This window comes from Oncorhynchus kisutch, unplaced genomic scaffold (genome assembly GCF_002021735.2).
Source record: "Oncorhynchus kisutch isolate 150728-3 unplaced genomic scaffold, Okis_V2 scaffold1753, whole genome shotgun sequence".
Taxonomy (NCBI): domain Eukaryota; kingdom Metazoa; phylum Chordata; class Actinopteri; order Salmoniformes; family Salmonidae; genus Oncorhynchus; species Oncorhynchus kisutch.
The window spans coordinates 1-24,355 of NW_022263698.1; the positions used below are offsets into that span (position 1 = coordinate 1).

The following is a 24,355-nucleotide window of genomic DNA, read 5'->3' on the forward strand; positions in this document are numbered from 1 at the left end:
TTGGCAGTAGAATAGTAGTTGTCATTAGAAACAGCTTGGCAGTAGTAGTTGTCATTAGAAACAGCTCGGCAGTAGTTGTCCATTAGAAACAGCTCGGCAAGTAAACAGTAGTTGTCATTAGAAACAGCTCGGCAGTAGAATAGTAGTTGTCATTAGAAACAGCTCGGCAGTAGTTGTCATTAGAAACAGCTCGGCAGTAGAATAGTAGTTGTCATTAGAAACAGCTCGGCAGTAGAATAGTAGTTGTCATTAGAAACAGCTCGGCAGTAGTTGTCATTAGAAACAGCTCGGCAGTAGAATAGTAGTTGTCATTAGAAACAGCTCGGCAGTAGAATAGTAGTGTGTCATTAGAAACAAAGCTCGGCAGTAAGAATATTAGTAGTAGTTTCATTAGAAACAGCTTGGCAGTAGAATAGTAGTTGTCATTAGAAACAGCTCGGCAGTTGGCTCTTAAAGTAAAGATTGTTATCTGTAGCTGACTGACTGGTCTCCTCCGTCTCTCTGGTGTTGTCACATCACCATGTCTAGACGGATGCCCTTTACCCTCCTTTCCCTGGGCAGTACCCTGCTCCGCAGCATTATTTGGTGTGTTTGTGTTGGGTGGAGGGGGTGTGGGTACAGCCTGTGCCATCCCCCAGGCTTCATGACAGCAGCAGTGCTACTCTGACTGTGTGTGTGTGTGACAGTCTTGGTGTTGTGGAAGAGCCTGTTCCTGCCATCCACTGCCATGTCTGGTCCCCTGGCTCAGTCCCAAATGGTGTTCCTGACCCCTTCTGCCATGTCTGGTCCCCTGGCCCAGTCCCAAATGGTGTTCCTGACCCCTTCTGCCATGTCTGGTCCCCTGGCCCAGTTCCAAATGGTGTTCCTGACCCCCTCTGCCATGTCTGGTCCCCTGGCCCAGTCCCAAATGGTGTTCCTGACCCCCTCTGCCATGTCTGGGCCCCTGGCCCAGTCCCAAATGCTGCAGTACTTTGGACCAAAGGGTTTGGACCAGAGCCATGCCATCCCACTGCCAGTATATATAGTGTACCACCCCTTCTCTGACCCCATCTTCACTCCTTCTCTCTCTCTACCTGGCCTCTGAGTGCTGTGCTGTAAGGCCTCTCTCTGCCTTCTCTCCCCTGATGTAGAGGTGACAGGTAGCATGACAGACTGTTCCAGCAGGTAGAAAGTGATGACCTCAGGTAAGTTCCCACAGTCCAGGGAGATGACACAGCAGATAATGACATACAGAGAGAAACCAGCACCGTGCTGCCTGTCCCAGAGGAACCAGTCAACCAACTCACAGTTCACACTTCAACCTAGACTCTGGAACTCCTAGATCTCCCGCCACTGTCCAAACTCTAGCGTAGGGGTTCTCAAACTAGGAGTCACGGCCCCATGTGGGGTCACCTGATATGAAAATGGGGTCAATCAAATCAATCAAATTTATTTATATAGCCCTTCGTACATCAGCTGATATCTCAAAGTGCTGTACATAAACCCAGCCTAAAACCCCAAACAGCACGCAATGCAGGTGTAGAAGCACGGTGGCTAGGAAAAACTCCCTAGAAAGCACAAAACCTAGGAAGAAACCTAGAGAGGAACCAGGCTATGTGGGGTGGCCAGTCCTCTTCTGGCTGTGCCGGGTGGAGATTATAACAGAACATGGCCAAGATGTTCAAATGTTCATAAATGACCAGCATGGTCGAATAATAATAAGGCAGAACAGTTGAAACTGGAGCAGCAGCACAGTCAGGTGGAAGTTGAAACTGGAGCAGCAGCATGGCCAGGTGCATGTCCACGCAGGGTCGTGGGAGAGTGTCGAAAACCCTCCCCCAAAAATAAATAGAAATGACTTTTTATTAGTACCAGTCAACGTTTGGACACACCTACTCATGAAAGTATTTGTAGTTTTTATTTGTGCTATTTTCTACATGAACTTTAAGTGCACGTTGTGATTTATTTTTACTTCTTTAACCATTCCTGAACCTGTGACTAGAAACAAGCTGCATAGGGGCAATACCAGAATAAATGATCTAGTGATTCTGTCTCTTCGAGGCAAATCTACAGAGCTGCGATTGTTGTAAGCCCCATATAAACTCAGCCCCATACAAATGTCCTCTCACTGTCAACTGCATTTATTTTCAGAAAAGTTAACGTGTAACTATTTGTATGAACACAACAAGATTCAACAATTGAGACATAAACTGAACAAGTTCCACAGACATGTGACTAACAGAAATTGAATATTGTGTCCCTGAACAAAGGGGGGGGGTCTATAATCAAAAGTAACAGTCAGTATCTGGGTGGGCCACCAGCTGCATTAAGTTCTGCAGTGGATCTCCTCCTCATGGATTGCACCAGATTTGCTAGTTCTTGCTGTGAGATGTTACCCCACTCTTCCACCAAGGCACCTGCAAGTTCCCAGACATTTCTGGGGCAATGGTCCTTGCCATCCTCACAGGATGGTCCTTGCCATCCTGTGCCTGTCCCGCAGGTGTGATGTTCGGATGTACTGATCCTGTTCAGGTGTTGTTACACGTGGTCAGCCACTATGAAGACGATCAGCTGTCCATCCTGTCTCCTGGCCACAGCTGCAGTCCTCATGCCTCCTTGCAGCATGCCTAAGGCATGTTCACGCAGATGAGCAGGGACCCTGGGCATCTTTCCTTGGTGTTTTTCCAGAGTCAGTAGAAAGGCCTCTGTAGTGTCCTAAGTTTTAATAACTGTGACCTTAATTGCCTGTAAGCTGTTAGTGTCTTAATGACCGTTCCACAGGTGCATGTTCATTCATTGTTTATGGTTCATTGAACAAGCATGGGAAACAGTGTTTAAAACCCTTAACTTCTGGATCTTAATTTGTAAAAATCCAAATTACAATGATCTTTGAAAGACAGGGTCCTGAAAAAGGGACGTTTCTTTTTTTGCGGAGAATTTTATATAATTTAAATTGAAGAACTCGAAGTGTTGAATCAAATGTATTTTTTTGTACCAGTTCATAAACCACGTTGAATTGGCGAAAATCTCTTCCCATTTTTTTGTTGCAATCTGTATGGGTCAACATTTGTGTCCTCAAATGGAAGTGGTTTCTATTTACGCCACTTTGTCTGAAGGTAATTTAAAGAGGAGCAGTAAAATAACAATAACGAGACTATATACAGAGGGGTACCGAGTCAATGTGTGGGGGCACCGGTTAGTCCAGGTAATATGTACATGTAGGTAGAGTTATTAAAGTGACTATGCATAGATAATATCAGAGTACCAGCAACGTGAAAAAGGGGAGGGGGGGGGCAGTGCAAATAGTCTGGGTAGCTATTTCATTAGATGTTCAGGAGTCCTATGTCTTGGGGGTAGAAGCTGTTTAGATTCCTTTTGGACCTAGACTTGGCGCTCCGGTACTGCTTGCCGTGCAGTAGCAGAGAGAACAGTCTATGACTAGGGTGGCTGTAGTCTTTGACCATTTTTAGGGCCTTCCACTGACACCGCCTGTATAGAGGTCCTGGATGACAGGAAGCTCGGCCCCAGTGATCTGTCTTTTCAGTCTCCTGAGGGGAAATAGGTTTTTGTTGTGCCCTCATCACGACTGTCTTGGTGTGCTTGGACTGGGGTTGCAAATAAATTCCCTGGTTTCCCCAAAATCTTGGTTGGAGGAATCTCGGAATCAGAAGGTAATAAAATGGAAATTCGGCATCCTCCAACCAGGATTTCTCGAAAACTAGGTCATTTTATTGAAAGTTCCCAGAATTTTGCAACCCTAGCTTGGACCATGTTAGTTTGTTGGTGATGTGGACACCAAGGAACTTGACGCTCTCAACCTGCTCCACTACAGCCCCGTCGACGAGAGTGGGGGTTTCTGCTTGAAACTTGTTGGTATTGCAGACTCGTGAGGGAGAGGTTGAAAATGTCAGTGAAGACACTTGCCAGTTGGTCGGAGTACATGTCCTGGTAATCCATCTGGCCCCACGGCTTTGTGAATGTTGACCTGTTTAAAGGTCTTACTCACATCGGCTATGGAGAGCTTGATCACACAGTCGTCCGGAACAACTGGCGCTCTCATGCATGTTTCATTGTTATTTTCCTCGAAGCAGGCATAGAAGGTGTTGAGCTCGTGTCACTGGGCAGCTCTCGGCTGTGCTTCCCTTTGTGGTCTGTAATGGTTTGCAAGCCCTGCCACATCCGACGAGCGTCGGAACTGGTGTAGTACGATTCGATCTTAGTCCTGTATTGAAGCTTTGCCTGTTTGATGGTTCGTCGGGGGGCGCAGCGGGATTTCTTATGAACTTCCGGGTTAGAGTCCTGCTCCTTGAAAGCGGCAGCTCTAGCCTCTAGCTCAGTGCATCTGTTGCCTGTAATCCATGGCTTCTGGTTGGTGTATGTACATACGGTCACTGTGGGGACGACGTCATCGATGCACTTATTGATGAAGCCAATGACTGACATGGTGTGCTCCTCAATGCCATCAGAGGAATCTTGGAACATTATCCAGTCTGTTCTAGCAAAACAGTCCTGTAGTGTAGCATCTGCTTCATCTGACCACTTTTTTATTGACCGATTCAATGGTGCTTCCTGCTTTAGTTTTTTTGCTTGTAAGCAGGAATCAGGAGGATAGAATTGTGGTCAGATTTGCTGACTGTAGGGCGAGGGAGAGCTTTGTTTGTGTCTCTGTGTGTGGAGTACAGGTGGTCTAGAGTTGTTTTACCTCTGGTTGCACGTTTTAACATGCTGATAGAAATTTGGTAAAACGGATTTAAGTTTCCCTGCATTAAAGTCCCCGGCCACTAGGAGTGCTGCCTGGATGAGCATTTTCCTGTTTGCTTAGTGTGGAATACAGCCCATTGAGTGTGGTCTTAGTGCCAGCATCGGCCTGTGGTGGTATGTAGACAGCTATGAAAAATACAGATAGTGTGATCTACAGCTTATCATGAGATACTCTACCTCAGGCGAGTAAAACCTCAGGACTTCCTTAGAAAGTAGCCCGGTCTCCATCCTCTTTTTCTCCGTCTTCTCTTCACGCAAATGACAGGGATTTGGGCCTGCTCCCGGGAAAGCAGTATGTCAAACTCATTAAAGAAACCTCTCTGGGATATGTGGGACCCTAGCGTCCCACCTGGCCAAAAGCCAGTGACAATGCAGCGTGCCAAATTCAAATAAATTATTATAAAAATCAAACTTTCATGAAATCACACATGTAAGATACCAAATTAAAGCTACACTTGTTGTGAATCCAGCCAACGTCCCATTTCAAAAAGGCTTTTCGGCGAAAGCAAACGATGCTATTATCTGAGGGTAGCACCTCCGTAAACAAAGAGAGAAAGCATATTTCAACCCTGCAGGCGTGACACAAAAACGCAGAAATAAAAATATAAATCATGCCTTGCCTTTGATGTGCTTCTTTTGTTGGTACTCCAATATGTCCCATAAACATCACAAATAGTCCTTTTGTTCGAATAAATCTGTCGATATATATCTGAAATTTCCATTTTGTCTCATTTGATCCAGAAAAACACCAGTTCAAACTTGCGCAACGTGACTATAAAATATCTCAAAAGTTACCTGTACTTTAGGTATTTTTTACGTAAATAATCGATAAAATTGAAGATGGGATGATCTGTGTTCAATACAGGTGGAAAACAAACTGTAGCTAGCTTTCTGGTCACGCTTCTCTAACAGTACACTTGATGTGACCCTCGTTTTGAACAGGGCTACTTCTTTATTACACAAAGGAAAAACCTCAACCAATTTCTAAAGACTGTTGACATCCAGTGGAAGCGGTGGGAACTGCAAGAAGATCCCTTAGAAATCGGGATTCCCAATGAAAACCCATTGAAAAGAGTGACCTCAAAAACAAAACAAAAATCTGAATGGTTTGTCCTCGGGGTTTCGCCTGCTAAATAAGTTCTGTTATACTCACAGACATGATTCAAACAGTTTTAGAAACTTCAGAGTGTTTTCTATGCATATCTTATCTTCTGGGGATGAGTAGCAGGCAGTTGAATTTGGGCATGCATTTAATCCGGACGTGAAAATACTGCCCCCTGTCACCAAGAAGTTAAAGAAATAAAAAGCCTCTACGGTTCGTGGTGAGTAATCGCTGTTCTGATGCCCAGAAGTTATTTTGGGTCTTAAGAGACGGTAGCAGACACATTATGTACAGGATGAGCTCAAAAATAAGTTGCAAAAATGAAACAAAAAAAACACATTCGGTTAGGATCACGTAATTCGTGATACATGCCTAACCCGACCCGTAAACATAACATTTGTTCGTTCTATCTTTTCTGGAGGATAAACTGAAATTGTAACCAGCTTTCTATGGCTTGTTTAAGAAAGGGCGATACTTAAAAAAAAAAAAAACATTTTAAATTAGTGGGAAATGAGAAGTTGTAAATTGTAACATTTTTGAATAAAGGATGAGCTTTTCTTAATCTACTGGAGAACCATTTTGTGTTTAAGTATAATTTATGTATGAGTAAATATTTTAGTGAGAGGTTTAAAGATTTAATATTTAGTAATTTTTGCCCCGCAAACTCATATTCATTATATAAATAGGCACTTTTTCATTTTGTCTGGCTTAGCATTCCAAATAAAATTAAATATTATTTTCTCAAATTATTTAAAAAACGAGTCGTCTGGAGTAGGCAGTGCCATTAGTTAGTAAGTAAGTAAACTGTGATAGGACCAAAAAGTTAATCAATGTGATTTTTCCATTAATAGACACATTTACCTCTTCATGGTTGCATGATCGTATCTATTTTTGCTAACTTTCCATTGAAATTAATTGTGCGAAGTTCATTTATTTTTTTGAGATGTGAAAACAAAGTATGTCTACTTCTCCATCCATTTTATTGGTAAACTACAAGGTAGCATACATTTTTTATTTTTTATGATCCAATACATAATATGGTACACTTTTCTCATAATTACATTTGAGTCCTTAGAGGCTATAAATTTGATCAAGATCTTCAATGAGACTGTGCAGGTATCCAGATTGCGGACTTAAGAAAAAAAACTTGAGTCATCAACATTCAACATCAACACACTTTTGTTTTTATCCCCTGGATTTCTAACCCCTTGATTTAAATTTCAATGGCCATAATAAATAGATATGGAGACAACGGACAGCCTTGTTTTACTCCTCTTAAAAGCTCAATACATTCTGAGAAGAAACCATTATTTACTGTTTTATATCTGGGGTTGCTGTACGTAACTTTAACCCATTGTATGAGATTCACCGAAATAAAACTAATCCAGGCATTTGTAAATACATTCTAGTCATACTTTATCAAACGCCTTTCAAAATCTGCTATGAAGACCAGGCCTTTTGTCTTTGATGTTTTAATGTTCAATTGTTTCAATGAATTGTCTTATATTATCTCTAATACAGCATCTGTGTAAAAAACCTGTCTGATCAGGATGAACAATAATATCTGGTGAAACCTTTTTTATTCTGTGCTTTGCATTTCACCAGGATTTTCGCATCACAGCGTTGAAGTTGTGATGTTTTTTAAAAAATGGACTGGATCTTTATACTTACCACCTGGGTCCTGTTTTAGTAGTAATGAAATCAGTCATGGTTGAGTACCTGAAAATGTAATTATAACATGCTAATAATGGAACTTTTGAATACATGAAAGGTCTGATATACCTCTACTGGTATACAATCAAGCCCTGGTGATTTTCCAGACTGAAAATATTGTATTGCTTCAGTTACTCTTCTGTAAGTTGGCCTTCACACTGGTCTTTCTGTATTCATTTTACAGTATTATTATTATTATTATTTGGAAAGAAATCTTTAGTTAACATAATTCAGTGGAAATGGAGGAGACAACATATGCTTAAATGTTGCTTCCTCTTTCAAAATATAGTTTGATGAATCATGTATGACTCCATCATTTGTAACGAGTTTCTCTCAATTCGTTTCACATTTCTATGTTGCAGATTCAATATTTATTCCATTACCATGAACTTCCTCTATTCCTTTATATAGATCTCATCTCTTTTGACCTAAACTGCTTTTGTTTTAATGATGAGTGTTGTATTGAATGGCCTCTAAAAGTACATTTCAGTGTCTCATACAATATGGGGATCTGCTGTACCGATGTTGTGCTGAATGGCCTCTAAAAGTACATTTCAGTGTCTCATACAATATGGGGATCTGCTGTACCCATGTTGTGCTGAATGGCCTCTAAAAGTACATTTCAGTGTCTCATACAATATGGGGATCTGCTGTACCCATGTTGTGCTGAATGGCCTCTAAAAGTACATTTCAGTGTCTCATACAATATGGGGATCTGCTGTACCCATGTTGTGCTGAATGGCCTCTAAAAGTACATTTCAGTGTCTCATACAATATGGGGATCTGCTGTACCCATGTTGTGCTGAATGGCCTCTAAAAGTACATTTCAGTGTCTCATACAATATGGGGATCTGCTGTACCCATGTTGTGCTGAATGGCCTCTAAAAGTACATTTCAGTGTCTCATACAATATGGGGATCTGCTGTACCCATGTTGTGCTGAATGGCCTCTAAAAGTACATTTCAGTGTCTCATACAATATGGGGATCTGCTGTACCGATGTTGTGCTGAATGGCCTCTAAAAGTACATTTCAGTGTCCCATACAATATGGGGATCTGCTGTACCCATGTTGTGCTGAATGGCCTCTAAAAGTACATTTCAGTGTCCCATACAATATGGGGATCTGCTGTACCCATGTTGTGCTGAATGGCCTCTAAAAGTACATTTCAGTGTCTCATACAATATGGGGATCTGCTGTACCCATGTTGTGCTGAATGGCCTCTAAAAGTGCATTTCAGTGTCTCATACAATATGGGGATCTCCTGTACCGATGTTGTGCTGAATAATGATTTTTTTTAAATCCAAAGACGGAAATGGTATTAATGGGTACGAATTCCCTATGTCAAGTCATTAACTGACTTCTCTCTCCGTCTCTCTCTCTCTCTCTCTCTCTCTAGTGTGTCCTGATAAGTGTCATGCGTGTACATGGGATGGTGAGTGTTGTCATGGCCAGTGTCTGGGTAGCTGTACGGAACCTAACACTGATTCGTCTTGCGCTGCCTGTCTCCACTACTACCACGAGGGGCGCTGCGTTCCAGACTGCCCCCATGATACCTATAAGTTTGAAGGCTGGCGCTGCGTCACCCTGGACTTCTGCTCCAGCGTCCACCTGCCTGACTTCGACCGCTTCGTCATTCACAGAAGAGAGTGCATGTCTGACTGTCCTTCTGGATTCACACGCAACAAGAGCAAGAGGTGAGTGGGTTTGTCTTCTTCAAACTGTCCAGCAGATGGAGACAGAGGCTGTTATATAGCTATGGCTGTCTCCAATACTTGTCACTCAGACCTGTGGGATCAACAGTTCTCCTTAGTCTGAGTCCTTAGACGATACAGGTGTTGGGTTGTGCTGCTCATCAAATCAAATGTTATTTGTCACATGCGCCGAGTTCAACAGGTGTAGACATGACAGTTAAATGCTTCTTTACAAGCCCTTAAAAAATGCAGTTTTAAGAAAAATAAGTGTTAAAGTATTTACTAATATAATCTGAATTAAAAAATAAATGAAAAATAACAATTAAAAAGCAACAATAAAGTAACAGTAGCGAGGCTACAGGGGGTATAGAGTCAATGTGCTGGGGCACAGGTTAGTCGAGGTAATATGCACATGTAGGTAGAGTTAAAGTGACTATGCATAGATAATAAACAGAGTAGCAGCAGGGTAAGAATTGTGGTGGGGGGGGCAAATGCAAATAGTCTGGGTAACCATATGATTAGATGTTCAGGAGTCTTATGGCTGGGGGTGGAAGGTGTTTAGAAGCCTTGTGGACTTAGACTTGGCGCTCCGGTACTGCTTGCCATGCGGAAGCAGAGAGAACAGTCTGTCTTGGGTGACTGGAGATTTTGGCAACTCTTTGGGCCTTCCTCTGACACCACCTGGTATAGAGGTCCTGGATGACAGGAAGCTTGGCCCCAGTGAGGTACTGTTCTGTTATGCACTACCTTCTGTAATCTTTTGAGGATCTGAGGACCAATGCTAAATCTTTTCAGTCTCCTGATGGGGAATAGGTTTTGTCTTACCTTCTTCATGACTGTCTTGGTGTGTTTGGACCATGATAGTTTATTGGTGATGTGGACACCAAGGAGCTTAAAACTCTCAACCTGCTCCACTACAGCCCCGTCAATGAGAATGGGGTTGTGCTCTGTCCTCATTTTCCTGTCATCCACAATCATCTACTTTTGTCTTGATCACATTGAGGGAGAGGTTGTTGACCTGGCACCACACTGCCAGGTCTCTGACCTCCTCCCTGTAGGCTGTCTCTTTGTAGTTGGTGATCAGGCCTACCACTGTTGTGTCGTCAGCAAACTTAATGATGCTGTTGGAGTCGTGCCTGGCCACTCAATCATGGGTGAACAGGGAGTACAGGAGGGGGCTGAGCACGCACCCCTGAAGGGCCCCAGTGTTGAGGATCAGCATGGCGGATGTGTTGTTACCTACCCTTACCACCTGGGTGCGACCCTCACCACCTCCATTTTTTTTTAGATCCAGTTGCAGAGGGAGGTGTTTAGTCGCAGGGTCCTTAGCTTAGTGATGTGCTTTGAGGGCACTATGGTGTTGAACGCTGAGCTGTGGTCAATGAATATCATTCTCACGTAGGTGTTCCTTTTGCCCAGGTGGGAAAGGCAGTGTGGAGTGCAATCGAGATTGCATCATCTGTGGATCTGTTGGGGTGGTATGCAAATTGGTGTGTGTCTAGGGTTTCTGGGACAATGGTGTTGATGTGAGCCATGACCAGCCTTTGAAAGCTCTTTATGGCTACAGACATGAGTGCTAAGGGTTGGTAGTCATTGATGCAGGTTACCTTGGTGTTCTTGGGCACAGGGACTATGGTAGTCTGCTTGAAACATGTTGGTATTGCAGACTCCGACAGGGAGAGGTTGAAAATGTCCGTGAAGACACTTGCCAGTTGGTCAACGCATGCTCGGAGTACACGTCCTGGTAATCTGTCTGGCCCTGCGGCCTTGTGAATTTTGGGATTCGAGATGGTCCGTGATCTGTTTGTTGATCTGGCTTTCGAAGACCTTAGATAGGCAGGGCAGGATGGATATAGGTCTGTAACAGTTTGGGTCCAGGGTGTCTCCCCCTTTGAAGAGGGGGATGACCGCGGCAGCTTTCCAATCCTTGGGGATCTCAGACGATACGAAAGAGAAGTTGAATAGGCTGGTAATAGGGGTTGCGACAATGGCAGCGGATAGTTTCAGAAATAGAGGGTCCAGATTGTCAAGCCCAGCTGATTTGTATGGGTCGGAAGCTGTTGGCCGAGGTTGGAGTAGCCAGGAAGAAGGCATGGCCAGCCGTTGAGAAATGCTTGTTGAAGTTTTCGATTATCATGGATTTATCGGTGGTGACCGTGTTACCTGCAGTGGGCAGCTGGAAGGAGGTGCACTTGTTCTCCATGGACTATACAGTGTCCCAGAACTTTTTGGAGTTGGAGCTACAGGATGCAAATTTCTGCTGAAAAAGCTGGCCTTTGCTTTCCTGACTGACTGCGTCTATTGGTTCCTGACTTCCCTGAACAGTTGCATATTGCGGGACTATTCGATGCTATTGCAGTCCGCCACAGGATGTTTTTGTGCTGGTTGAGGGCAGTCAGGTCTGGAGTGAACCAAGGGCTGTATCTGTTCTTAGTTCTGCATTTTTTGAACGGAGCATGCTTATCTAAGATGGTGAGGAAGTTACTTTTAAAGAATGACCAGGTATCCTCATCTGACGGGATGAGGTCAATATCCTTCCAGGATACCCGGGCCAGGTCGATTAGAAAGGCCTGCTCGCAGAAGTGTTTTAGGGAGCGTTTGACAGTGATGAGGGGTGGTTGTTTGACCGCGGACCCGTAGCGGATACAGGCAATGAGGCAGTGATCGTTGAGATCCTGATTGTAGACAGCGGAGGTGTATTTGGAGGGCAAGTTGGTCAGGATAATGTCTATGAGGGTACCCATGTTTACAGATTTAGGGTTGTACCTGGTGGGTTCCTTGATGATTTGTGTGAGATTGAGGGCATCTAGCTTAGATTGTAGGACTGCCGGGGTGTTAAGCATATCCCAGTTTAGGTCACCTAACAGAACAAACTCTGAAGCTAGATGGGGGGCGATCAATTCACAAATGGTGTCCAGGGCACAGCTGGGAGCTGAGGGGGTTCTGGAGCAGGCGGCAACAGTGAGAGACGTATTTCTGGAGAGATTAATTTTTTTAATTCGAAGTTCGATCTGTTTGGGTATAGACCTGGAAAGTAAGCCTGCAAAGTAATGTCAATCTCTGCAGTAGACTGCAACTCCTCCCCCTTTGGCAGTTCTATCTTGACGGAAAGTGTTATAGTTGGGTATGGAAATCTCAATTTTTGGTGGCCTTCCCGAGCCAGGATTCAGACACAGCAAGCACATCAGGGTTAGCAGAGTGTGCTAAAGCAGTGAGTAAAACAAACTTAGGGAGGAGGCTTCTGATATTGACATGCATGAAACCAAGGCTTTTTCGATCACAGAAGTCAACAAATGAGGGTGCCTGGGGACATGCAGGGCCTGGGTTTACCTCCACATCACCCGCGGAACAGAGGAGGAGTAGTATGAGGGTGCGGCTAAAGGCTATCAAAACTGGTCGCCTAGAGCGTTAGGGACAAAGAATTGAAGGAGCAGATTTCTGGGCGTGGTAGAATATATTCAGGGCTTAATGTGCAGACAGGGGTATGGTGGGGTGCGGAGGTAAGCCCAGGCACTGGGTGATGATGAGAGAGGTTGTATCTCTGGACATGCTGGTTGTAATGGGTGAGGTCACCGCATGTGTGGGAGGTGGGACAAAGGAGGTATCAGAGGTATGAAGAGTGGAACTAGGGGCTCCATTGTAAACTAAAACAATGATAACTAACCTGAACAACAGTATACAAGGCATGTTGACATTTGAGAGAGACATACAGCGAGGCATACAGTAATCGCAGGTGTTGATTGGGAGAGCTAGCTAAAACAACAGGTGAGACAACAACAGCTAATCAGCTAGCACAACAACAGCAGGTAAAATGGCGACGACTAGGCAGAGAGGGTCGGATTAACTACACACAGAGCCTGAGTTCGCGCCTGGGACCGACAGACAAAACATAAATAAACAGAATGGAGTACCGTGATTAATGGACAATCCAGCAGGCATCAGCTATGTAGCCAAGTGATCATAGTGTCCAGGGGGCAGCAGTAGATGGAACAGGGAAGCCGCCACTACGCTAGCACGTGGGCGACACAGCGTTTAAAGTTAGTAGCCCGGGGGTGGTAGGGGGGGTCTGCTCAGACGGAGGCCGGTTGAAGGCACAGCGGACGGAGTATTCGTCGGAGTATAGTGCCCCATAGTGGCGGTGGGGTTATGGTATGGGTAAATTGAATGCGCAGAGATACCATGACGAGATCCTGATCAACTCATGCTGCCAAACATACCCTCGTGAAACTGACCATGCTACCGATCCTCGACTTCGGTGATGTCATCTATAAAATAGCCTCCAACACTCTACTCAATAAACTGGATGCAGTCTATCACAGTGCCGTCCGTTTTGTCACCAAAGCCCCATACACTACCCACCACTGCGACCTGTACGCTCTCGTTGGTTGGCCTTCGCTTCATACTCGTCGCCAAACTCACTGGCTACAGGTCATCTATAAGTCTCTGCTAGGTAAAGCCCCGCCTTATCTCAGCTCACTGGTCACCACCCACTTGTAGCACGCACTCCAGCAGGTATATCTCACTGGTCACCCCCAAAGCCAATTCCTCCTTTGGTCGTCTTTCCTTCCAGTTCTCTGCTGCCAATGACTGGAACGAATTGCAAAAATCTCTGAAGCTGGAGACTCACATCTCCCTCACTAGCTTTAAGCACCAGCTGTCAGAGCAGCTTACAGATCAATGCACCTGTTCATAGCCCATCTGTAAACAGCCCATCTGTCTACCTACCTCATCCCCATACTGGTATTTATCTATTTATTTATTTTGCTCCTTTGCACTCCAGTATCTCTACCTGCACATTCATCTTCTGCCGATCTACCATTCCAGTGTTTAATTGCTATATTGTAATTACTTCGCCACCATGGCCTATTTATTTCCTTAACTTACCTCATTTGTAGTCACTGTATATAGACTTTTTGTTTTCTTTTGTTCGACTGTATTATTGACTGTATGTTTTGTTTATTCCATGTGTAACTCTGTGTTGTTGTTTGTATCGGACTGCTTTGCTTTATCTTGACCAGGTCGCAATTGTAAATGAGAACTTGTTCTCAACCAGCCTACCTGGTTAAATAAAGGTGTTCTCAACTAGCCTGCCTGGTTAAATAAAGGTGTTCTCAACTAGCCTACCTGGTTAAATAAAGGTGTTCTCAACTAGCCTGCCTGGTTAAATAAAGGTGTTCTCAACCAGCTTACCTGGTTAAATAAAGGTGTTCTCAACTAGGCTACCTGGTTAAATAAAGGTTTTCTCAACCAGCCTACCTGGTTAAATAAAGGTGAAATAAAAATAAAAAAAGCCTGATCAATTCTATGTGAAGGAGATGTGTCGCGCTGCACGAGGCAAGCGGTGGTCACACCAGATACTGACTGGTTTTCTGATCCACACCCCTATCTGTTTTAAACTGTTCTCTTTGACCAACAGATGCATATCTGTATTCCCAGTCCTGTGAAATCCATAGATTAGGACCTAATGAATTTATTACACTGATTTCCTTATGAACTGTAACTCAGTAGTTGAGTATACCTTGGTATGTTTTATGTCTGTCTGACTGTCTCTGTCCCACTCTCCCCCATCTCCAGTATGTTCTGCAGTGCGTGTGACGGGCTATGTGATAAGATCTGTGATGAGAAGGTCATTGACTCCGTGGACGCGGCCCAGTCTCTGAAGGGATGTACCGTCGTCAAGGGCAACCTACAAATCAACATCCGTAGAGGACGTAAGTACCTGTTATAGTACAGTTATATATCACTACCTGTTATAGTACAGTTATATATATCACTACCTGTTATAGTACAGTTATATATCACTACCTGTTATAGTACAGTTATATATATCACTACCTGTTATAGTATAGTTATATATATCACTACCTGTTATAGTACAGTTATATATATCACTACCTGTTATAGTACAGTTATATATATCACTACCTGTTATAGTACAGTTATATATATCACTACCTGTTATAGTACAGTTATATATCACTACCTGTTATAGTACAGTTATATATCACTACCTGTTATAGTACAGTTATATAGATCACTACCTGTTATAGTACAGTTATATATATCACTACCTGTTATAGTACAGTTATATATCACTACCTGTTATAGTAGGGTATATTATATATCACTACCTGTTATAGTAGGGTATATTATATATCACTACCTGTTATAGTACGGTTATATATCACTACCTGTTATAGTATTGTACAGTTATATATCACTACCTTATAGTAGGGAACAGTGAGAGGCAACGATCCTAACCTAACTCCTGTCTCTTCCCCTCCTCTAGAGAACATAGTGTCTGAGCTGGAGAGTTTCATGGGATTGATCCAGACAGTGACTGGCTACGTGAGAATCAGACACTCTCAGACGCTGGGCTCCCTGTCCTTCCTCAAGAGCCTCCGCTACATCAATGGAGAGGATCTGATGGACGAGTATGTTACCACATTATTATGGATCCTCATTCATCCTCATCCTCATTCATCCTCATCCTCGTTCCCCCAGCTACCACTACTACTACTACTACTACTACTACTACTACTACTACTACTACAACTAATACCGCTACTACTAACACCACCACCTTGACCCACCCTCCTCCTCCTCTTCCTCCTCTTCCTGGGGTTTATTATGGATCCCCATTAGTTCCTGTTGCCAAGGCAGCAGCTACTCTTCCTGGGGTTTATTATGGATCCCCATTAGTTCCTGTTGTCAAGGCAGCAGCTACTCTTCCTGGGGTTTATTATGGATCCCCATTAGTTCCTGCCAAGGCAGCAGCTACTCTTCCTGGGGTTTATTATGGATCCCCATTAGTTCCTGTTGCCCCATTAGTTCCTGTCCCCACCCCTAAAGGAGGATCAGGACCAGCTCCCCACCCCTCTACATTCTGTCAGCTTTGTAAAGGAGGACCAGATCCCCACCCCTCTACATTCTGTCAGCTTTGTAAAGGAGGACCAGCTCCCCACCCCTCTACATTCTGTCAGCTTTGTAAAGGAGTACCAGCTCCCCACCCCTCTACATTCTGTCAGCTTTGTAAAGGAGGACCAGGACCAGCTCCCCACCCCTCTACATTCTGTCAGCTTTGTAAAGGAGGACCAGCTCCCCACCCCTCTACATTCTGTCAGCTTTGTAAAGGAGGACAAGCTCCCCACCCCTCTACAATCTGTCAGCTTTGTAAAGGAGGATCAGGACCAGCTCCCCACCCCTCTACATTCTGTCAGCTTTGTAAAGGAGGACCAGATCCCCACCCCTCTACATTCTGTCAGCTTTGTAAAGGAGGACCAGATCCCCACCGCTCTACATTCTGTCAGCTTTGTAAAGGAGGACCAGCTCCCCACCCCTCTACATTCTGTCAGCTTTGTAAAGGAGGACCAGGACCAGCTCCCCACCCCTCTACATTCTGTCAGCTAATCTGCTTGGTTCTTTTGCCTTTTCATCTTTTAATGGTTTGTTTTGAGGAATTTCCTCTTTCACTCTCTCTCTGTCGATGTGGCGTTGAGCGTTGCCATGGTAATCAGGTAGCGTATTGAGTGGTGTGTGTAGGGGAATGCTAGGAGAGGTTCCTCTGCGTAGGTTGTCCTTGACAACGAGCCCTGAACCCTTGCTCAACTCTCTAATTGTAAATGGATAACGTTGGAGAACTCTGCCTTTCAGTCTGTATTACAACTGTCTCTGCATGGCTATTCTATCACAATATGGAGCTATAGGGTTGGTATAGGGTTCACCTACATAGAAAACACTGTCCTCTGCTGTTGTCTGAGAGTTTCATTAACAATGTCTCAATCATGCACATTAAAAGATCCTGTCAGGCGTTTAATACATCTGCATTTTACATTTAGGCAGCAGCATACCACCCTGCATCCCACTATGTTAGGCAGCAGCATACCACCCTGCATCCCACTATGTTAGGCAGCAGCATACCACCCTGCATCCACTATGTTAGGCAGCAGCATACCACCCTGCATCCCACTATGTTAGGCAGCAGCATACCACCCTGCATCCCACTGTTAGGCAGCAGCATACCACCCTGCATCCCACTATGTTAGGCAGCAGCATACCACCCTGCATCCCACTATGTTAGGCAGCAGCATACCACCCTGCATCCCACTATGTTAGGCAGCAGCATACCACCCTGCATCCCACTATGTTAGGCAGCAGCATACCACCCTGCATCCCACTGTTAGGCAGCAGCATACCACCCTGCATCCCACTATGTTAGGCAGCAGCATACCACCCTGCATCCCACTATGTTAGGCAGCAGCATACCACCCTGCATCCCACTATGTTAGGCAGCAGCATACCACCCTGCATCCCACTATGTTAGGCAGCAGCATACCACCCTGCATCCCACTATGTTAGGCAGCAGCATACCACCCTGCATCCCACTATGTTAGGCAGCAGCATACCACCCTGCATCCCACTATGTTAGGCAGCAGCATACCACCCTGCATCCCACTATGTTAGGCAGCAGCATACCACCCTGCATCCACTATGTTAGGCAGCAGCATACCACCCTGCATCCACTATGTTAGGCAGCAGCATACCACCCTGCATCCCACTGTTAGGCAGCAGCATACCACCCTGCATCCCACTGTTAGGCAGCAGCATACCACCCTGCATCCCACTGTTAGGCAGCAGCATACCACCCTGCATCCCACTATGTTAGGCAGCAGCATACCACCCTGCATCCCACTATGTTAGGCAGCAGCATACCACCCTGCATCCCACTATGTTAGGCAGCAGCATACCACCCTGCATCCCACTGTTAGGCAGCAGCATACCACCCTGCATCCCACTATGTTAGGCAGCAGCATACCACCCTGCATCCCACTATGTTAGGCAGCAGCATACCACCCTGCATCCCACTATGTTAGGCAGCAGCATACCACCCTGCATCCCACTGTTAGGCAGCAGCATACCACCCTGCATCCCACTATGTTAGGCAGCAGCATACCACCCTGCATCCCACTACGTTAGGCAGCAGCATACCACCCTGCATCCCACTATGTTAGGCAGCAGCATACCACCCTGCATCCCACTATGTTAGGCAGCAGCATACCACCCTGCATCCCACTATGTTAGGCAGCAGCATACCACCCTGCATCCCACTATGTTAGGCAGCAGCATACCACCCTGCATCCCACTATGTTAGGCAGCAGCATACACCCTGCATCCCACTATGTTAGGCAGCAGCATACCACCCTGCATCCCACTATGTTAGGCAGCAGCATACCACCCTGCATCCCACTATGTTAGGCAGCAGCATACCACCCTGCATCCCACTATGTTAGGCAGCAGCATACCACCCTGCATCCCACTATGTTAGGCAGCAGCATACCACCCTGCATCCCACTGTTAGGCAGCAGCATACCACCCTGCATCCCACTGTTAGGCAGCAGCATACCACCCTGCATCCCACTATGTTAGGCAGCAGCATACCACCCTGCATCCCACTATGTTAGGCAGCAGCATACCACCCTGCATCCCACTGTTAGGCAGCAGCATACCACCCTGCATCCCACTGTTAGGCAGCAGCATACCACCCTGCATCCCACTATGTTAGGCAGCAGCATACCACCCTGCATCCCACTATGTTAGGCAGCAGCATACCACCCTGCATCCCACTGTTAGGCAGCAGCATACCACCCTGCATCCCACTATGTTAGGCAGCAGCATACCACCCTGCATCCCACTATGTTAGGCAGCAGCATACCACCCTGCATCCCACTATGTTAGGCAGCAGCATACCACCCTGCATCCCACTGTTAGGCAGCAGCATACCACCCTGCATCCCACTATGTTAGGCAGCAGCATACCACCCTGCATCCCACTATGTTAGGCAGCAGCATACCACCCTGCATCCCACTATGTTAGGCAGCAGCATACCAACCTGCATCCCACTGTTAGGCAGCAGCATACCACCCTGCATCCCACTATGTTAGGCAGCAGCATACCACCCTGCATCCCACTATGTTAGGCAGCAGCATACCACCCTGCATCCCACTGTTAGGCAGCAGCATACCACCCTGCATCCCACTATGTTAGGCAGCAGCATACCACCCTGCATCCCACTATGTTAGGCAGCAGCATACCACCCTGCATCCCACTGTTAGGCAGCAGCATACCACCCTGCATCCCACTGTTAGGCAGCAGCATACCACCCTGCATCCCACTGTTAGGCAGCAGCATACCACCCTGCATCCCACTGTTAGGCAGCAGCATACCACCCTGCATCCCACTGTTAGGCAGCAGCATACCACCCTGCATCCCACTATGTTAGGCAGCAGCATACCACCCTGCATCCCACTATGTTAGGCAGCAGCATACCACCCTGCATCCCACTGTTAGGCAGCAGCATACCACCCTGCATCCCACTATGTTAGGCAGCAGCATACCACCCTGCATCCACTATGTTAGGCAGCAGCATACCACCCTGCATCCCACTATGTTAGGCAGCAGCATACCACCCTGCATCCCACTATGTTAGGCAGCAGCATACCACCCTGCATCCCACTATGTTAGGCAGCAGCATACCACCCTGCATCCCACTGTGTTAGGCAGCAGCATACCACCCTGCATCCCACTATGTTAGGCAGCAGCATACCACCCTGCATCCCACTGTGTTAGGCAGCAGCATACCACCCTGCATCCCACTGTTAGGCAGCAGCATACCACCCTGCATACCACTGCTTGCTTCTGAAGCTAAGCAGGGTTGGTCCTGGTCAGTCCCTGGATGAGAGACCAGATGCTGCTGGAAGTGGTGTTGGAGGGCCAGTAGGATGCACTCTTTCCCACTGCCCCAGGGCAGTGATTGGGGACATTGCCCTGTGTAGGGTTGCTATCTTTCGGATGGGATGTTAGACGGGTGTCTTGACTAAAGATCCCATGGCACTTATTGTAATAGTAGGGGTGTTAACCCCGGTATCCTGGCTAAATTCTCAATCTGGCTCTCAAACTATAAGTGACCTAATCATCCCCAGCTTCCAATTGGTCAATTCATCCCCCTCCTCTCCCCCAGGTAGAATGTGTTCTCAACTTGTAAAATAAAGGTTAAATAAATAAGTTGTTGCTGTCGTAATATTGCCTCTGATTCAACTGTAAACCACAGCAGCAACATGTGTTGTGGTGGTTTGGATGAGATGGATCTGCCAGGGCAGGCCTAGATAGTATGACCTTGCTTTGTCTGCTCCTTCGTTGCTCTCGCTAATGGGCCACCTCAACCTCACGGAGCGATCGGCATCCGAGGTCACGAGAGGGCCTTGGCCTAAACCCCCACCTCTCCTCACCCGTCCTCCCCCTCTCCACTTCCCCTCGGCCTTGTCTCTGTCTGTTTAGAAAGTTATCTGCTTCAAGGCTCACTGCATTCCTGAGTCCTCACGGAACTAAAGTGGTTAAAGTTGTGTTGTTTTACTGCCCCTCTCCTCTCTCATTTTCTCTGTCTTCTCTCTGTTTGGCCCTGTTAAAATCTGCCCCTCTCCTCTCTCATTTTCTCTGTCTTCTCTCCATTTGGCCCTGTTAAAATCTGCCCCTCTCCTCTCTCATTTTCTCTGTCTTCTCTCCATTTGGCCCTGTTAAAATCTGTACATCTCCTCTGGTACTGGTCTGGACAGGCAGGATGCAGTAATATTATAATAATCATCTAATCACAAAGGGTGAAAGCAGACTGCAGGGTTAGTGTGGTGGGGACCATCAGACTGCAAGGTTAGTGTGGTGGGGACCATCAGACTGCAGGGTTAGTGTGGTGGGGACCATCAGACTGCAGGGTTAGTGTGGTGGGGACCATCAGACTGCAGGGTTAGTGTGGTGGGGACCATCAGACTGCAGGGCTAGTGTGGTGGGGACCATCAGACTGCAGGGTTAGTGTGGTGGGGACCATCAGACTGAGGGTTAGTGTGGTGGGGACCATCAGACTGAGGGTTAGTGTGGTGGGGACCATCAGACTGCAAGGTTAGTGTGGTGGGGACCATCAGACTGCAGGGTTAGTGTGGTGGGGACCATCAGACTGCAGGGCTAGTGTGGTGGGGACCATCAGACTGCAGGGCTAGTGTGGCGGAGACCATCAGACTGCAGGGTTAGTGTGGTGGGGACCATCAGACTGCAGGGTTAGTGTGGTGGGGACCATCAGACTGCAGGGTTAGTGTGGTGGGGACCATCAAACTGCAGGGTTAGTGTGGTGGGGACCATCAAACTGCAGGGTTAGTGTGGTGGGGACCATCAGACTGCAGGGTTAGTGTGGTGGGGACCATCTGAATATTACCACAGACTGCAGGGTTAGTGTGGTGGGGACCATCAGACTGCAGGGTTAGTGTGGTGGGGACCATCAGACTGCAGGGCTAGTGTGGTGGGGACCATCAGACTGCAGGGCTAGTGTGGCGGAGACCATCAGACTGCAGGGTTAGTGTGGTGGGGACCATCAGACTGCAGGGTTAGTGTGGTGGGGACCATCAGACTGCAGGGTTAGTGTGGTGGGGACCATCAAACTGCAGGGTTAGTGTGGTGGGGACCATCAAACTGCAGGGTTAGTGTGGTGGGGACCATCAGACTGCAGGGTTAGTGTGGTGGGGACCATCTGAATATTACCACAGACTGCAGGGTTAGTGTGGTGGGGACCATCAGACTGCAGGGTTAGTGTGGTGGGGACCATCAGACTGCAGGGCTAGTGTGGTGGGGACCATCAGACTGCAGGGTTAGTGTGGTGGGGACCATCAGACTGAGGGTTAGTGTGGTGGGGACCATCAGACTGAGGGTTAGTGTGGTGGTGACCATCAGACTGCAGGGCTAGTGTGGCGGAGACCATCAGACTGCAGGGTTAGTGTGGTGGGGACCATCAGACTGCAGGGTTAGTGTGGCGGAGACCATCAGACTGCAGGGTTAGTGTGGTGGGGACCATCAGACTGCAGGGTTAGTGTGGTGGGGACCATCAGACTGCAAGGTTAGTGTGGTGGGGACCATCAGACTGCAGGGTTAGTGTGGTGGGGACCATCAGACTGCAGGGTTAGTGTGGTGGGGACCATCAGACTGCAGGGTTAGTGTGGTGGGGACCATCAGACTGCAGGGCTAGTGTGGTGGGGACCATCAGACTGCAGGGTTAGTGTGGTGGGGACCATCAGACTGAGGGTTAGTGTGGTGGGGACCATCAGACTGAGGGTTAGTGTGGTGGGGACCATCAGACTGCAAGGTTAGTGTGGTGGGGACCATCTGAATATTACCACAGACTGCAGGGTTAGTGTGGTGGGGACCATCAGACTGCAAGGTTAGTGTGGTGGGGACCATCAGACTGCAGGGCTAGTGTGGTGGAGACCATCAGACTACAAGGTTAGTGTGGCGGAGACCATCAGACTGCAGGGTTAGTGTGGTGGGGACCATCAGACTACAGGGTTAGTGTGGTGGGGACCATCAGACTGCAGGGTTAGTGTGGTGGGGACCATCAGACTGCAGGGTTAGTGTGGTGGGGACCATCAGACTACAAGGTTAGTGTGGCGGAGACCATCAGACTGCAGGGTTAGTGTGGTGGGGACCATCAGACTACAGGGTTAGTGTGGTGGGGACCATCAGACTGCAGGGTTAGTGTGGTGGGGACCATCAGACTGCAGGGTTAGTGTGGTGGGGACCATCAGACTGCAGGGTTAGTGTGGTGGGGACCATCAGACTGCAGGGTTAGTGTGGTGGGGACCATCTGAATGTTACAACAGACTGCAGGGTTAGTGTGGCGGAGACCATCAGACTGCAGGGTTAGTGTGGTGGGGACCATCAGACTGCAAGGTTAGTGTGGTGGGGACCATCAGACTGCAGGGCTAGTGTGGTGGAGACCATCAGACTACAAGGTTAGTATGGCGGAGACCATCAGACTGCAGGGTTAGTGTGGTGGGGACCATCAGACTACAGGGTTAGTGTGGTGGGGACCATCAGACTGCAGGGTTAGTGTGGTGGGGACCATCAGACTGCAGGGTTAGTGTGGTGGGGACCATCAGACTGCAGGGTTAGTGTGGTGGGGACCATCTGAATGTTACAACAGACTGCAGGGTTAGTGTGGCGGAGACCATCAGACTGCAGGGCTAGTGTGGTGGAGACCATCAGACTGCAAGGTTAGTGTGGTGGGGACCATCAGACTGCAGGGCTAGTGTGGCGGAGACAATCAGACTGCAGGGTTAGTGTGGTGGGGACCATCAGACTGCAGGGTTAGTGTGGTGGGGACCATCAGACTGCAGGGTTAGTGTGGTGGGGACCATCAGACTGCAGGGTTAGTGTGGTGGGGACCATCAGACTGCAGGGTTAGTGTGGTGGGGACCATCAGACTGCAAGGTTAGTGTGGTGGGGACCATCAGACTGCAAGGTTAGTGTGGTGGGGACCATCAGACTGCAGGGTTAGTGTGGCGGGGACCATCTGAATGTTACAACAGACTGCAGGGTTAGTGTGGCGGAGACCATCAGACTGCAGGGTTAGTGTGGCGGAGACCATCAGACTGCAGGGTTAGTGTGGTGGGGACCATCAGACTGCAGGGTTAGTGTGGTGGGGACCATCAGACTGCAGGGTTAGTGTGGTGGGGACCATCAGACTGCAGGGTTAGTGTGGTGGGGACCATCAGACTGCAGGGTTAGTGTGGTGGGGACCATCAGACTGAGAGGATATTTCTGTTTACTGTTGGTGACTCCCTCATCTCTCTCTCTCTACCTCCCCACCTATCTCCTCTCTCTCCCTCCCCACCTTACTCCTCTCTCCCTCCCCCCTCTCTCCTCTGTTCCCCCCCCCCCCAATCCCCTCAGCATGTATGCTTTCCATGCAGTAGACAATCAGCACCTCCAGTTCTTGTGGGATTGGACCCAGCACAACCTGACCATCCGGGCCGGGAAACTGTTCTTCCGATCCAACCCTAAACTCTGCATGTCGGAGATCCGGAAGATGTGGCAGAGGACGGGTATCACAGAGAAGTTTGAGGAGGACGACTTCAGGAACAACGGAGACCGAGCAAGCTGTACGATACTTTATGTATACTGTACTATACGGCTCTATGATATTATACTGTACAGCTCTATGATATTATACTGTACAGCTCTATGATATTATACTGTACAGCTCTATGATATTATACTGTACTATACAGCTCTATG

General features: G+C 47.2%; 1 pseudogene; it reads left to right on the top strand.

Moving 5' to 3' along the window:
- The first annotated feature begins 727 nt into the window (after positions 1 to 727).
- Positions 728 to 24,355, top strand: part of LOC116367795 (insulin-like growth factor 1 receptor) — a 42,866-nt pseudogene continuing 19,238 nt past the window's right edge.